This window comes from Gossypium arboreum, chromosome 6 (genome assembly GCF_025698485.1).
Source record: "Gossypium arboreum isolate Shixiya-1 chromosome 6, ASM2569848v2, whole genome shotgun sequence".
NCBI classification, from domain to species: domain Eukaryota; kingdom Viridiplantae; phylum Streptophyta; class Magnoliopsida; order Malvales; family Malvaceae; genus Gossypium; species Gossypium arboreum.
The window spans coordinates 5,196,054-5,214,200 of NC_069075.1; the positions used below are offsets into that span (position 1 = coordinate 5,196,054).

Genomic DNA, 18,147 nt, shown 5'->3' on the forward strand with positions numbered 1-18,147 from the left:
GTATGTTATGGGCCCGAGCTCGTCAAAAGTTTCAAGTTGACAATGACTCATCTTTGCGGACGTCAACTGCTCTATTAAGAGGGGGAGATAGCTTTATATGCCAATATTACAAAGTCAAAAGTCATCCATTTCAAAAAAAAAAGATTATATATAACTGCACAATGCCAAAAGTTTGCAGTCTTTTCAAAGATAATGCACCATACCACAGTACAACAAAGGTTGCCAAAAGAAAAGAAAAAGAAGAAGAAAAAATTACAGAAGATGACCGAGACTGGTAAAAATTGGCATAAGAAACTACCGCCTACTCTCTATGCTTACGCTGGGGCAAACACTTTCAATTCCCATTGTTTCAAAGGTTCCAACCATCATCCTTGGAATAGGTGAATTGTTTGGCTTTCCTGAGCAGTCTGATGTGCCGTCAATAGCTGCAATGGTTAGCTCCAGGCGGTGGCCATTCATTTCCAGCTATGGGGCATCAGGCCGTACACAGTCTCTGAAGCTTAAAATGATAGATTCTTTCTTCAAAACCAGTTTCTGACAAAGTGGATGACGGTATCATGAAGGAAGCTCTCTTAGACTTCTATACAAGTTCAGGGAAGAGGAAACTTGATCAAATCATTATTTTCAGGGATGGGGTTAGCGAGTCTCAATTCAATCAAGTTTTGATCAAGTTATTGAGGCTTGCAAGTTCCTTGACGAGAAGTGGAACCCTAAAGATTGTGGTTATTGTTGTACAAAAAACCATCATATCAAGTTTTTTCAGTAGGGATCTCCTGACAATGTGCTACATGGTACTGTCATTGACAACAAAGTATGCCATCCAAAGAATAATGATTTTTACCTTGGTACCCATGCTGGAATGATTGGAATCACGAGGCAGACCCATTATCATGTTCTCTTAGACCAGGCTGGGTTTTCGGCTGATGATCTGTAAGATTTTGTTCATTCTCTATCCTATATGTATCAAAGGAGCACCACAACCATATTTGTTATGACTCCTATTTGCTACGCTCATTTGGCAGCTTCACAGTTGGGGGCAATTTATGAAGAGTAGGGATGCTTCAGAAACATCATCGAGTCATGGTGGGATGTATGCTCCGGAAGTAATCTCTGTACCTCAGCTTTCCAGGTTGAAGGATAAAGTCAGCAACTTCATTCTTGTCTGCTGAGAATCATTAAACCATCTTTTTGTAGGGTTTGACAAACAACAACCGGGATCGTCATTGGGCAATCCCTTTCTCATAGGTTTATGAATCAAGATTTTTCCTCCAAGCTTTGATGGAGTCAAGAATTGAATACCTCTAGTAAACTTAACTTGAAAGTATTCATCCTAAGCAAATGTACTAAGAATGGATGACACAGACTTATGACAAAGAAGGTTCGTCTAAAAGAATTTCATAAAGGAAACCTTGTGTTGAAAGAGATCCTTCCCATGCAAAAGGATGCCGAATTGGGAATGGCCATATGTTGTGAAGAGGGCTTTCTCTAGAGGTACACTGATTTTGACAAGAAATGGATAGAAAGAATTTATCTGATCCAGTGAATTCGGACTCAGTCAATGAGTACTTTGTCTGAAGGAGAAGGGAAGCCAATGTGAAAACCCGCAAAGGGCACTTTGGGACTTCTATTTCAAAAAAAAAAAAAAAAAGAAAAAAAAGAGAAAAAAAAAATGGAGAGGCCAAGGTGAAAACCCGCAAAGGGCGCCTTGAGACCAAAGGGGTTTTGAGTTGAAAACCCGAAAGGGCAGCTCAAATTTGGAAAGTCATGCAGTGACCTTGCTATATCTGATTCAACGAAGAGTGAAGCGCGTTGCATATCGGGGCATCAACAAAGTACTTTGGATCTTTTAAACACATGTTGAATTCAAGAAAGACTTCATGGAGCTGGTCTATAGATGTTCAAGCGGCGATATCTAGGGCATCTAACTTTTGTCTTGTTTGCTATCTTTAGATTCTATTTCTTCTCAAAGATAGGCTTTCAGATTAATTTCCCTTGTATTTTGGACAAATTTATTCAAATCTAATTATTCTCAAGATTAATTTATCTTCTATTATTCTTAAAGTATGTTGCATTGAAATAGTGATAGATGAACTAAATAATTTTCACAAATGAAGTTTTGCACATTACTCTGGAAATTTCTAGATGATACAAGAAACTAAAACAGGACAATTGTTTGAGAAATTCACGTAAGTGAGGGTTGAAAGAACTTGAGGAATTTATTTCTTCCAGTCAGAAATGATGATTGAACAAATCAAACGATTCGATTCTAAGAAAAGATCATCTTATAGATATTCTCAGTGGGTCGTAACATTCGAGGAATGGTACGGTAGACCAAATTGATGGAGAATATTCGAGGCATACAAGCAGAGTATGATTGATATGTCGAGAAGAATGAGGTGGAAAAGCTCGATAGATGAATGAGTGATGACGTCTGAAATAGAATTTATTTTCATAAACATTTTGCATCATAATATGTCTAATTAGGAGCATTTGACTCATTTCGATCATGGCATCTTAATTATTTGGCATAAGCATAAATTCCAGGAAATCAATTCTACAGGTGGATTCCCTAGTGGACAATGTAGCAAGATTGATTGAAAATTACAAAATTCAGCGCCTTAATCCCCTAAGCAGTAGGGTGATAGGTTAAATTTACAGATCTTATCTCCCTAAGCAATAGTGGAGCAGATCGAAGACTCGCCTTAATCCCCTAAGCAGTAGGGTAACAGGTTAAATTTGCAGATCTTATCTCCCTAAGCAGTAGTGGAACAGATCGAAGACTTGCCTTAATCCCCTAAGCAGTAGGGTAACAGGTTCACAGATCTTATCTCCCTAAGCAATAGTGGAGCAGATCGACGAAGACCCGCCTTAATCCCCTAAACAGTAGGGTAACAGGCTAAAGCATAGCAGATCTAACCTTCAGATGTTTATACTGAAGCAGATCCAAGATGATTTGGCATTCTTGTGTTTACAAGGAACAAATCGAAGACATAGCAGATCTGACTTTCGGATGTTCTCACATCAAATCAGATCCAAGATAACAGATCTGACATCTCCATATTCAAACGGAGAGCATATACATAGCAGATCTAACCTTCAGATGTTTTTACTGAAGCAGATCCAAGATGATTTGGCATTCTTGTGTTTACAAAGAGCAAATCGAAGACATAGCAGATCTGACTTTCAGATGTTTTCACATCAAAGCAGATCCAAGATAATAGATCTGGCGTCTCCATATTCGACGGATAGCAGACACATAGCAGATCTAACCTTCAGATGTTTATACTGAAGCAGATCCAAGATGATTTGGCATCCTTGTGTTTCCAAGTAACAAATCGAAGACATAGCAGATTTGGCTTTCACGTGTTTATGTTGAAGCAAATCTAAGATGATTTGGCATCTCTGTATTGTCAGGGAACAAATCGAAGAAGTAGATTTGGCGTCTCTGTGTTCGACGGAGAGCAGATCGAAGATATCAACATGACAATCCTGAGTTTGTAAGGAGCAGATTGAGGACCATGAAGTCTGAAGCTGATGAGACCGGGCAAAATGGGTCCTTTTATAGTCTTTGCTCTATTCTCGTTACACGACAATGAGCAAAGAGGGGCAGCTGTAATAGCCCATTTTTTCCCAGCCCATTTCAGTATTTAAAATAATAAACCCCAAAAAAATAAATATAAAACAAAGTCCAAGTCCAGTACAAAATTACAAACATATAATTTGGCCCAATCGGAATGGCCCATTACTTGAAAATATTTAAGGTCCATCTACAAGCTTGGCTCATATGGAAATATAATCTTTAAGGATATGCAATCTTAGATATGATATGCAATCTTAGATATGATACAGTCTTAGATATGATATGCAATCTTGAAGATATGATCTTGTAATCTTGGAGATTTAATTTGTAGATATCCTTTAATCTAAAATGTTAGTGACTAAATTGAAATATTTCATTGTTGAGTGAAAATAGAAACACTCTAATAGCTGGGTGATTAATTCTATAGTTTACCCATATATATAGATTATAGGTATATCAATTTTTTTATGAATTTATTACATTTTTTACCCACGATAATATCGGAGTATACTACAATCTAGGCATAATGCTAAATTTTACTTTTAACATTTATATTTTTAATCAATTTGACCTTTATTTGTTTTAGGTTAAATTTGATCTTTAACCTTTCAAAAAGAATCAAATCACCTTTTTTAAATGAAAATATTGACTAAAACATTTGTAATAGGCCATTTTGCCGGCCCATTTAGGTGTTTAAAATAATAAACCCCAAAACATAAAAATAAAACAAAGTCCAAGTCCAGTACAAAATTACAAACATATAATTTGGCCCAATCGGAATGGCCCATTACTTGAAAATATTTAAGGTCCATCTACAAGCTTGACTCATATGGAAATATAATCTTTAAGGATAAGCAATCTTAGATATGATACAATCTTAGATATGATATGCAATCTTGAAGATATGATCTTGTAATCTTGGAGATTTAATTTGTAGATATCCTTTAATCTTAACCGTTGATGTAATTGATCTGTACCGTTGGATTTGGGGAGGTCAACTATAAATAGAGGCCTCTCCTTCATTGTAAATCACTTGAGTTTTGGGAAGCAATAAGAATTCTTGAGAGCATTCACTCAAATTTCTCTCCTCTTGCGTTCTTACTCTCGTGGTTTGTTCTTATTTTATTCTTCGTCTATCTTAGTTTTTCAACCTTTTTTTATTTTAATTTCTTCTTTTTCAAATACGTATATTTATTCCTATTTTTATACATTTGATTATTTATTTTATATATTATAATATTTAACCTTTTATATAGTTTATTTTCAAATATATATTTTTTACGCATGTATATACATTATATTATCATTTCATGTATTTTGAACTATTGCATTATATTTTTATAATTTGTAAATGTTCTATTTATTCATTTTTTAGTGTATGTCATTTATCTTATTTGTGCATAGTTTCTTTTTTCTATATGCTATGTTTAATTATTTCTTTTATGTATTATTTTATGATATATATTGTTGTATAATTTTTGCATGTATTATGTTTTTCTTTTAGTTTACTAATGTTTTTATTTGTTTATTATCTTATATTTACCCTAGTATGATTTTTTTTCATTAAACGTATGTTCATGTTATTTTGTTTTGTCTTAATGATATTATTTATGTTTGTATGGAAATGTTAGAATATTTTGTACATCTATGCTTTATGATGCATTAATATGTCATCCTAAAACGTCATTTAAAATAATATTCCAAGGTTTTTTTTAAAAAAATTAAAAGGCAATGCTTGATGCTTGGAAAACTTCGAGAAAGGTAGTGCCCTAACTTACTGGGTTGCGACTTTTCTCGTTGAATTCGAATAGTCAAGCACCCTTCTAAGTGATTTTGAGTTTTCAAAACTTAAACAATTATTTCGAGATTTCAAAACATAGTGTCCTAACTTACTGGATATGGCGTTTTGTTGTTTCGAGATAGAAATTTTCAAAGACGAGCTTAGTTTGAAGGTTTTAAAATGTTGCGTCTCGACTTCTTGGATGTGATGTTTTGACTCGTTTGAAATAAGTGAGCCTTAATTTTCAAAATTGAGACATTCTAATTAAAAGAGGTTTGCATCTTAAAACTTTCAAATTTCCGATATTAAAGACACTTGATAATCAATTAGGTACTAATTTTTGGGCGTTACGAGGGTGCTAACCCTTCCTCGTACGTAACCGACTCCCGAATCCGTTTTCTCGACTTTCGTAGACCAAAATTAGTGTTTTAAAACAAAATATTTTATAAGGTGATCCAATCACACCTAAAAAGATAGGTGGCGACTCCCGTTTTCGTTTTTCTTAAAGTCGATTCCCATTTTCTAAAACTCGATTTAAAAATGGTTTCGACAACATTAATTTTTAATGTTGTTGGTGTGACAACATGCATAGTAATCCATGTACCTGTCATGTTAACATAGCATCATTTGTATTATATGTAATCAACAAATAATTTAAAAGTTATAAAAATAAAAAAGTTAAAAGCTATAATTGAGAGTATAATCTATTATAATATTTATTTTTTAAACCATGCAAAATGACTTGGTACGTGCCTATAATTTTTCAACCTTGAATAGCGAAAAGTGGGGGCTTCACACATCCAACGAACACATTAGACCAAAACATTATAAGTTCACATCTCAAATAACCTTTGGTAATTATTAGTTTATATTTACAGATTACCATAAAGATTTGATTGACTTGAAGTCGTATCGAATTAAGTTAGAATAAGATTTAAACGAATTTTCCTTTCTCTTAAACAAGGCAAAAAAGAAACAAGTTTACGTCCATTTCTTGGAAACATTCATAGATAATTTTAATGTCAACTCATCATATTCTTCATAAATGAAAGGAAAAGTAGATCCAACTACCCAGTAATTTTCCATTGTGGAAAAATAATAAACTATTGAAAATAAAAGGTGTTATTTTCCTTTCTTCAAGGCTTTGAAGCCTATAAATACATCTACCCCTTACCTCTCTCTTTATCATCCCCTTGGAAATATATACAAATATGGCTGGTTGATATTGCCAATAATATTTGGCTATAATGTGGACTTTGCTGGATTATGAGCCTAATTTTTATCTCTTCATAATTATTTAGTTAAGTTGATCGTTGCTTGCAAATGAAAGAAAAATTAGACTCATAATTCAGCAAAGTCGACATTAAATTGGCTCTCTATTAGAGATCAATCAACATGTGTTGATTGATCATTTGCAAATACAAGTTGTTATCTATTGTTAATAGCCTTATAATGTTGACTTTGCTGGATTATGAACCTAGTGTTTTTTTTCTCTTCAGCAAGTAATGATTGTATGCCAATGAAAGGAAAACTAGGCTCATAATTCAGCAAAGTCGACATTAATTTGGCTCTCAATTGGTTATTGAACAAAGACAGGAGACCTTGGTTGCAACAAACTACATTCGCAAATATGGAAAGGAGACTAGCTTGTGTGGGTGAGGTACAATTTTCAAAAGCAGATCAGCATGGCAATGAAATGGCAGAAACATTAGCGACAGTAAGTATTAATCGTAGGGTTATGTTCAAGGCGTGGTGGTGAATGTTAGATTGGTGATTGGGATGTCTGGTTTTCATGTTATATTAGCTTTTGTGACAATTGTATTGTTTAATTGGAACTACTGTTCTGTTGCTTTTAAACAGAATAGTTTGACTGAGCAAAAAATATATATATAGAGAGAGATCAATCAACATGTGTTGATTGATCATTGGCAATTACAAGTTGATATCCATTACTAATAGCCCCATAATACTGACTTTGCTAGATTATGAGTCTAGTTTTTATCTCTTCATCAACTAATGATTGCATGCCAATGAAAGGAAAACTAGACTCATAATTTAGTAAAATCAACATTATTAGTTTAGCTCTCAATTAAGGATTAGTATTTGTTAAAAGATCATTGTCAAGAACAGGTTGTTATCTATTACTAATGGCCCTATAATGTGGATTTTGTTGGATTATGAGTTTAAAAATTTTTTTCCTCTTCATCTGATTGATCGTTGCATGTAAATAAAGAGAAAGTTGAACTCATGATTTAGTAAAGTTAACATTAAATTGGCTTTGAATTAAGGGTAAGCATTTGTCAAACAACTACGATATATGTAGATAATTTAGCATTGATTTTGGTATAATTAAATTCCAAACTTATCAATATACCATGGAAATGTTGAAATGTTTTTTCTTAAAATTTTCATTGTATTTAATAAATATTTTAAATATCATAACTTAAAACTCATATTTAGATATATAACTGTAGTAGCCCAAATCTGCCCGGGCCCGTGAGAATTTAAAGTCCAGTTACAATAAACAGCCCAAATACCTAAACCTACCCAATAGACCCATTTACACCCTCGACCCAGAAGCACACAAAACCCAATACATAAATTAAGTCGGCCCAAACAAATCAGACCCAATAAACTATGTGGCCCGATGGTCCAAATCTGCTTTCAAATTTGGGAACCCTAGGGTTTTCTGCACCTTTTATCGCCGCAAAATGAAGGTTCCAGAATTCGCACAGCAACCATCCCAAACGATGCGCCTTTTCAAATCGCGCCATTCTAGTAGCCCCCATCAGCGCCATGACTCTAGTTCTGAATCGCGCTGAGATTGGCGCACGAATCAAAGCCAGAGTACTTGTAACATCCTGATTTTCGGGTTTATTCGCGATTTTCAATATTTTGTAAAGATTTTTAAAATTTTGTATTTGGATGTGGAATTAGTATTTTGAGTAGGTAAATGGGCTTATAGAAGGCCCATGAGTTGGCCAAAACCCAGTTGAATTTTTGGAATTTTAGACTTAGGAGTTAGGGGTTCTGGCTAAGTGGCCTTAAGTGGAGTGATGGGTAAATTGCATCACAAAAGAGCCTTGGTTAAGTGGCAAGGGTGACGCCACTAGGCTCCTAGAAAAGTGGCGTGTGGAGCTTTGGGAAGGCAAGGATCGATTCCTGTGTTGGCAAATAGATGCATTTATTTTTAGTGCGGGAGGGGTAAGTGTTGGAGTTGGTGGATTACGCTAAAGGAGAGTTGGATCAGTTTAAATGCTTGGATTAAGGAGGGATAAGGGAGAGATTTAAGGGATTTGGATGAGGCTAGGAGTTGGTCGAATTATGGGAATTGAAGAGGGAAAAATCGGCGGGGGCTATGTTGTTAGTATTTGGCACTTAGGGTATTGAGTAGTGCCGTTTTTCTTCCGCTTTAACACCTTAGGGTTGTTTTTCCTCTCTTTTTCCTCTCTAGCGAAACTACCACCTCCCTATTCCTCTTCTTCTATTTTTCTTTCTTCTTCTTCAAAACTATTCATCATACCGCTATTCATCAATACTTTTGCGAATCCATAAAAGCCAAATCCTGTGATCATTACTTGTGCCGATTTCTTCAAAGCCGTGTTCTCCTATGTTCTTTTGTTTTATTAATTTGCAATTATCTTTTCTTAATCCTAGATCTCGATCGCAATTCTACTTCAAGGTTGTAGCCCCACATTATCATCTTCTTCATCACACAAAAGCGAAAAACCATAGATTTGGGGGCTTATAGCGAAACTTCAAGACTTTGGGGAATCGAGTTCTCTGTCGTTTGATAGATAAATCTACACTAGATTGCGTGGAAATCAAGTGGGAGTAAGGGTAAGTACGTATCATCTCGGATCTGTTCTTATTTTGCAAAGTTAAGAAAAGTCAAGTCCCTAAAATTAGGGAGGTGTCGATTTGGGCATATGGCTCTAAGAGTCTTTAAGCGATGTTTTCTTTCGGTGACTAGAGTCTTCTTAAGCGTTGAATCTAAGGCGTGGTTCATTGGAGTAATCGGATTCGGAGCTAACTATCGATTTTGGCAAAAAGGTAAGGTTTCAAAGGTTTTTAGGGATATGGTTCGATCATGGATAAGTAAGTTTTGGGGGTTTAGTGATTATGGTTTGTAAATAAGAACTGTGCTAATAAATTGTAGGACATCGAAAGGGATCTCAGAAGCAGTCGTCGTTTATCAGGTGTGTACCGAACACCCTTTCTTAGTTCAATTCGGCAAAAGCCGAAATGCTGAAATTCCGGCATTTCATGGTCATGTGAGTATGCGAATGCTCTCAAGGTATAGAGTAATTGTTAGATCTGGCACCGCAAGGTGGTAAGCACGTTCGCGTGATGCTTTAGCGTATTTCGGAAAAAGGGGCTTGATGGGCCAAAACTGGGCCCAATGGGCTTACGGACCAATATGGGTAAGAGATGGGCAAATTAGCCTGTTAGGTAGATGGTGGAATCAAAGCGCATAAAACCGATAAAATTACTGAATTAGCTTGTGATGGCGTAGATCACGAAATTACCCTAAAGAGCAAAATTACCAAATTACCCTAAAGAGCAAAATTACCGATATACCCCTAGGGTTTTAAATTGGTGAATCGCTTGATTGATTACTACGTATTTTGCATGATATGCATTTATTAATATCTGTTGCATGGGATTGGGGTATTAATGGAGGAAATCTTGAAAGTGGTTCATCCACGTCTTGGAGGCTTTGCCTCAATCGATCGAATTTGAGTGCGTTCGCAATCTGTGTAATGTGTGAAATTTGGGTGGGTTGAGATATTCCCCACATGGTGTGTAGGGCTGATGCAGGCGGTGTAGCGGTTGGTGGGTTGAGTAGTCTCCCGGATGGGCTTGCATTCATTATTCGATGTTACTCATATTCTTGAAGCGGGCCTATGGGCCACTTTGTTATGTAAAAAGGGCTAAGGCCTTGCTATTGTGATTCGGAAAGGGCTTCGCCTCGTGTACTATTATCTAAATAGGGCTTAGGCCCAATGGGCTCGAGTGAATTGGGCTTTGGATGGGTTTCATATACACCGAGTTTTCCCAAACTCACCCCTTCCTCTTCCATCCTTGCGGGTGAGCCCTAGTTGGTGGACTTGGAGTGGGCGGGATTCAGAGTGGCCATGAAGATGGATTGCCAATTTTAAATAAGTTTAGCATTTAATTTGGATTATTTTATTTTATTATGTTTAAAGTTGTAATAAGGCCGCTCTTTTTAATTATTTTTATTTTGGGGATTATTAAACCGGTTAGCACTAGGTTCGTTTTATAAAAACTACTTGATTTTTAAAAGATCACGATGACGCGCAAAGTTTCCATAAAGTAAATGTTTTCCAAGGAAATAAATATTTTAAACAAACGTTTTCAACTTAAACATTTTCTTAAGACGGACATAATCAAACGATTTTCTCAAAATTATACGAGATGTTAGAGTGTGGCAATGGTGGTGTGCATGTCTAGGATTGGATCGGGGAAGAGCTTGGTACTTAAGCGGTCAAGCGGACTCACCTCCTCTTTTCCTGGTTTCCTACGGTGCATGACTTCTATTCACTTTAACCTACCTTTAAAAGTGTCTTTACAACACCAACTCACTTTTCCAAACTAAGTAATACGGAATGTTTTGAACGCATCAATGTGGCGCATCAGATCCGGTCATAACGTCCAGGCCGGGTTTGGGGTGTTACAGTACTCGCCATCATTCTCGCGAACACCTGCAAAAGGAGAAAGAAAAGCAGCAGAAACGAAACAAACATAGCAAGAAATGAAATAGAAATCTGTAAAAAAATATTGTATAAGGCTATAAAAGCCGAAGGAAAGCATTGTAAAGGGGGGTTTTTTTTTACCGAAAAAATAGTGTAAAACAGACACGGGTATTACACATATACAAGGAATAAAATTAGATCTAAGGTGATTTTCAGAGATTACTTTTCATTCTCTTTTCTATTTTTTTTTCGAATATTTGAATCGTTTTTAAGGCAAAAAGCGCTTTTAAAATAGAAAGGAAAGGGAATATTACCGTCGGATTGGGCTTTGGGAAGCTTTAAGGAGCGTAAAACTCACTTTTGGGAACTCCGACCACCATGAACGGTGGTGGAGACGATAGAGAACGGCGAAGCCCGATGATCGGAGTTCGATCGGAGCTCAGAGGGCAGGCAGGCTTTTGAGAGCATTTTTCTTGAGTTTTTTTTTTTAGGAGGAGGTGAAAATGAAAGTTTTTGAAAGAAAATTGGTTTTTAAAACACCCCTATACGACGCCGTTTCGTAGTGTGCAGAAGGGCCCCAAAACGACGTCGTTTTGGGGCCAACCCGATTACTCGACCCGGTCCATTTAGAGATCTGCGTGTTTTCTTCGGCTAAAGGGATTTTTATCCCTTTAGTCCTTCTCCGTTTTCAGTTCTTTTTCTTTTTTTAAATTAGCCTTATAGTTTCATTTAAATTTAATTTTACTCCTTTTCTTTATTATTTTAAATTTTGTTATTTTTACATATAATTTATTCATTTTAAAATCTATGCATATATTATTATTAAAAATACTATTGATATGTTTATATAAAATGTTTATTTATCACATATTATTTTCCTATATATATTTATATTATATTTTATTTATTATATTTATTATATATATTTCTTATTATATTATTTTTATTATATATTATGTATATCGTATATTATCTATTATATTATTTATGTTTTATATTATTCATTTTATTATTTATACTAATTCTTTTATTTTTTATACTAATTCTTTTATATATTTTTATATTGTATATATCATTTATGTATTGAATGTTATTTTTTTAATTTGATGTTATATTTTATGAATATGTACATTGATATATTGTATTATATGCATCATTTCATTTATTAATCCATTCATGTGTACATTAAATTATTGGATTGTATATTTTATACGTAGATTCTATTTATCCATTTTTTTGCATGTCATCTATTTTTACTCATACATATTTTACACATTAATATTTACCATGTTTTTATATTTATTATCTAATGTTTTATTTATGATATATTGTATAATTAGTGCATTTATTATGTTTTCTTTTGGGTATATTCCTATTTGCTTAGCATGATTATTTTTATTATTCTATTTTGCCCTCTATATATAGTGATTGCATTTGTATAAAGTGTTATAATATTTTGTAATATCGTTATTTGAATATCTATGTTTTGTAATCTGTAATTGTCACTCTAAAAGGTCATTTAAAACAATATTTAAAAGTTTTATAAAAATAAAAGCAATGCTTGATGTTTGGAAATTTCGAGAAAGGTAGTGCCCTAACTTACTGGGTTGCCACTTTTCTCATTGAGTTCAAATAGTTAAGCACCTTTCTAAATTTTTTAAAAAAGGATTTCAAAATATGAGCAGCTGTTTTGAAATTTCAAAGCGTTGTGTCCAAACTTACTGGTTATGACGTTTTGACGTCTCAAGATAGGGATTTTCAAAAATGGTTAACTTAGTCTCAAAGGTCTTAAAATAGTGCGTCCTAACTTATTGGATGTAATATTTTGATTCATTTGATACAAGTGAACCCTAATTTTCAAAATTAAAATATTGTAAAGAGGATTACATCTTAAATTTTTGTTAAATTTCCGACATTAAGACATTTTGATAATCAATTAGGTACCAATTTTTGGGCGTTATGAGGGTGCTAACCCTTCCTCGTACGTAACCGGCTCCCGAACCCGTTTTCTGATTTCGTAGACCAAAACTAATGATTTTAAAATAAAATGTTTTAAAGGTGATCTAATCACACCTAAAAAGATTGATGGCGACTCCCGTTTTCATTTTTTAAAAGTCGATTCCCATTTTCCAAAACTCGATTTAAAAATGGTTTCGACAGCTTGGCGACTCCACTGGGGACTAGTAAGATAGTCAAGCAGTGTAATTGATTATCTCTTGTCTTAATGTCGGAAATTAAAAATTTTAAATTTAATCCTCTTTGCATTACATGCGTTTGTATTATTGCATGTGTTGCTATATTCTGATACGCATTGCATTTGCATGATCGTTGTGGTCACACCCTTAAGTGGGAGTGAGAAGCTATGCCTTCGTGAGATTTTTGCCTCCGTGCAGGATAGTGGATCACTTTCAAGATACATCCGTACCTATGGTTTCGTGAGATTTTCATCTCCGTGTAGCCATAGGGAAATCTATTCCCCTGAACTGAACTCGATTCGAATGAGCCTATAATGGGTAAGGATCGAGGAATCTACTGATTCAGGTACCTCAACTTTAGAACTAAACCATATATAGAAGGACCGTAAGAGCTCGACCTAGATAGAAGTATACCGTAATTATTACCCTTGCAGGTTATCTTTGAGTTTATTGTTATCATGTGATACTAACTATTTCCTTTCTTTTGTTGCATATCATTTCGCATTTAAAAGGTATTAATTTTCGGTCAGTTTCTAAGTTAGAGAGTTTTATTATGGAGAACAGACTTCTTGGTAGAGTGGAAGACAACGCTAACATCCATATATGGTCAGAGTAAACTCAGTTAGTAAAGGAAAATAGTCTAGCCATGGGATATGTGTCAGAGCTGTCAGACTACGTTCGTATCAGCGTCACACAGGATAATCAGCATGAGTTAAAGGAAATATGGGATCAATGGGGTAGCGAAGCCAAGCAGTTGTTCTACAACAACCATGGGGCCTTGCAGTACTTGCTTGACTTGGGATAGACGAGAATTTGTTTCGGGCCATCACTCAGTATTGGAATCTTGCATACAGTTGTTTTACGTTTGGAAAAGCCAATTTGGTACCCGTGGTGGAGGAATATTCGATTTTGTGGCGTTGTCCTATGATTCAAGTTGATAAAGTTTACTCAAGGGCTGACTGTATTCCAACTTTTGTGAGGAAGTTGATGAACGTCATGGGGAGAGGGAGTGAGATAAAATGGAAAGAGCAGGAAGGAAAAGGGGTAGTCTTGGATTTCCCGCCTCTTCCGCCACTAGTGTGTCTTAATGTTGTTTCCAATCAAAGCAGAATTGGATACGAGGAAGATTGTTCGATACCCTATGGCAAGGCGAGCTGCAAGAACTAAAGGGCAGTAGGTAATGTACTCACCAATCATTTCAAGATGAACAAGAAGAATACTGATAGACCTTTCCACCATTACAACATTTCTCTTTCATATGAAGATGGTTGATGGTAAGAGTGTCGGAAGGAAAGTGATTGACAGAATGCATGGACCTGCAAAGGTGAGTTGGATGGAAAGAATTGTGCCTATGATGGTAAAAGTCTTATTGATTATAGGACCAAACAACAAGCATGAGTTTACTATGTTGCACTTATCATAGACAATGGAAATGCAAGCCCTGATGGTATGTCAAAATGGAAGCAAAAGAATGAGATTAAAGAAGACCATATCATTTAAAGACCTTTAAAGTGGAGATTAACTATGCTGAGAAGATACCCATGTAAGCATTTCAAAATACTTTGCGTAGACAGGAATCTGAAAGCTCTCAAGAAACACTAAAGGTGCCGGATATCATTTAAAGGCATACAGGAGTGCCTACTTGTTTGCCAATCTTTCTTTCAAGATAATCAGAACAACTTTACAGACGTTGGAAGAGGTGTCCATAGATATAGGGATTATTTCATGGGTGAAGCCATACCTCAAATTTGGGATGGTAATAGATCATTTACGGACCATGAAAGTACAAGCTGATACATTGAGCACGAAATACAAGCTACAGTCAGATCATGGTCAGGAGTTAGCTTTGTTGAGTTAAAACTTTAGGCCATAGGATGAAGGCATATTTGTAATCCATTCATCTGTAAAGATATTCTTTTTCTAAATAAAGTTTTCTAAATGAAATTGAGTTGAGATCGATACCTTTTTGCATTCATGCATTTGCATTACATCACATCGCATCATATGAATTTAAGTCCATAAAAAGACCCTAATTAGGCAAAAATTATTTCAGAGAGTTAATCGGGGATATGGAACAAAGGTTGGATAGATTGGAGCAAAGGCAAATACAGATACAAGAGCAGTTGACCAAAATTCAACAAAATATATGTGATCAAATGTTGGAGCTCCAAAGAAATATAATTGGCTAGCTGGGACAGTTACTAATCGAAGGGCTTGAAAAGAGGAAAAGCCCAGTGGTCAACACTGAAGATGATAATGAGGTCATCATTTATTCCCTAAATTTTACTCCAATAGAGGTCCAGACTCAACTAGACGCACATCTGCGAGAGATACCAGTTACTATCAAACCCCAACAGCATCAAGCCGGTATGTTGGCACCAGTAAATAATTCAGTAGGCTCAGGTCCTAACTCAGGGAGCAATTCAGCCAGTCTTGTCATCATTAGGGAAGCAAGGAAGACCAATGTGGAGTGTCCGAAACAGTGCGAAGCTCTTAAAAAGTAAGAGTGGAGCTCCCGATACAATACCTCGAGGGCAATAACGAGAAAAGAAAATGAGGTAAAGTTGTTGACTGTAAGGCAACCAAGAATGTCAACTACTAGCCACCAGGTTCCTCAAAAGCAAGAATCCAATCCGAGACCGAATCCTGAAAAGCTTCCCTTTACGTCAATTCCAGTGTCGTATAAGGAGCTATATCATAAATTATTTGACGCACATGTAGTGTCCCCGTTTTACATAGAACAGTTGCAAACCCTATACCCCAAATGGTATGATTTGAACGCTCAATGTAAGTATCATGCGGGACGTGCAGGACACTCAATTGAGAATTGCATTGCCTTTAAAAAGATGATCGAAAAACTCATCAAAATAGGTGTTATAAGCTTTGATCATCCCCCTGGGGCAGAGAATTTATTACCTAATCATTTAGATGGGGAGGTGAATTCCATGGGATCCAAGAATACGCCAGTTTTCAGGGCTTTTAAGTAGGACTTGATGTTGGGGAATCTGAATAATGTATCCGAAGAGGAAACCAATGAATAAAACTGTTGAGCCCTTGCACATTTGGGAATGTTTTGGACAATGAAATGGTGGAAGTGATCCTTGTATTTTAAAGTTAATTTAGAGTAATGTTCAAAACACACTTGTTGTTTTAAAGCCTAGAAACAATACGATTTCATTTGTGAAATAAGCTCATGTTTAGACATTATTGTTTCAATAAAACTTATCTTTCATGATTAATTTGAGCAATTGTTCCCTCATTTTTTCTTCATTCATAACGTAAATAGTTATTCTTGAATTCATTTATTCCTTGTATATTCTTTTGTGCCTATTGAAGATCCCTAGATATTAATGACAGGGGCAACGATACTACAGATTCAGAGTTCCTTTTGAGCGCTACATGTGTTTAGAGGAATCTCAGTACTCTAAAGATGACAGAGATTGCGATTTGTTTCTAAATTTGTTGAAAATGGTGAAGCAAGAAGAGAAATAAATTCTACCTCATGAAGTGGGGGTAAAAGATATAGCCTCAGAAGAAAGGAAAGGCTGTAAGTTGGAACAAAGCTAGTTTTCCTATACCTCACATTAATGCCTTGGTAGACAATAGTGTTGGATACTCGGAGCTCCGCAGTTTCTTCTTTGTTTGCTTCTCGATAAGAAAAACTCCGATTTTTTATGGGCCATAGAAGCAGAACAATCTGTCTAAGTATGGCATCGTGACTCAGTGTATGGCGCTAATTAGGGTGAAGGATCAGTACTTTACAAACCTGCTTCTAAAAATCAATGCAAAGCTTGGAGAACTGAATTCCATGCTAGTAATTGAGCAAACACCTTCAATTCCAGTTGTTTCAAAGGTTCCAACTATCATCCTTGGAATGTATGCATTATTTAGCTCTCCTGAGCAGTCTGATATATCGTCAATAGCTGCGGTGGTTAGTTTCATGAAATGGCCATTGATTTCCAGTTATAGGGCATTAGGTCGTACACATTCTCTGAAGCTTGAAATGATAGATTCTCTCTTCAAACCAGTTTTTGACAAAATGGATGAGGGTATCGTAAGGAAAGCTTTCTTAGACTTCTATACAAGTTTAGGGAAAAGGAAGTCGGATCAAATTATCATATTCAGGGATGGAGTTATCAAGTCACAGTTCAATCAAGTAATTGAACATTGAGCTGGATCAAGTAATTGAGGCTTACAAATTTCTTGATAAGAGTTGAAACCTCAAGTTTGTGGTCATGGTGGCACAGCAAAATCATCATACTAAGTTTTTTTTTTCAGCAGGGATCTCTTGACAATGACTCGCCTGGAACCATTATAGACAACAAAGTCTATCATCCTAGGAACAATGACTTCTATCTTTGTGCCCATACTGGAATGATTGGAACCACGAGACCTACTCATTATCATGTTCTCTTAGGTCAGATTGGGTTTTTGGCTGATGATCTGCCGGAGCTAGTCTATGCTATATCAAAGAAATGCCACAGACATATCTGTTGTGGCCCCTACTCGCTGAGCTCATTTGGTAACTTCACAGTTAGAGCAGTTTATAGAGTTTAAAGATACTTGAACTTCCCAGAATGAAAGATAATGTCAGCAGCTCCATTGAACTATTTTTATATAGAGCTTCTGGATTCTAGCTACTATTTGCTTTCTTTGTTTGACAAACGTCAGCCCGAATTTTTGCTGGGGCAAAAGAATTTCTTAAGGAGAACTTGTGTTACAAGAGATTCTTCCCATGCAAAGGATTTCAAAGGAAAATGGATACCAAATGGGAAAGACTATAGATTCTGAAAAAGCCTCCTCTAGTGGTGCGAAAGATTTACCCAATACAGTGAATTCAGACTCAATTAAGGAGTATTTTGTCTGAAAATGAAG

The 18,147-nt window shown here is 35.6% G+C and overlaps 2 pseudogenes; both read left to right on the forward strand.

Annotated features, from left to right (window-relative positions):
• Positions 1-310: 310 nt before the first annotated feature.
• LOC108486015 (protein argonaute 4-like) lies at positions 311-1,169 on the forward strand (annotated as a pseudogene).
• A 13,190-nt stretch (positions 1,170-14,359) lies between these two features.
• On the forward strand, positions 14,360-17,829 carry LOC108485086 (protein argonaute 4A-like; annotated as a pseudogene).
• The last annotated feature ends 318 nt before the right edge of the window (positions 17,830-18,147 follow it).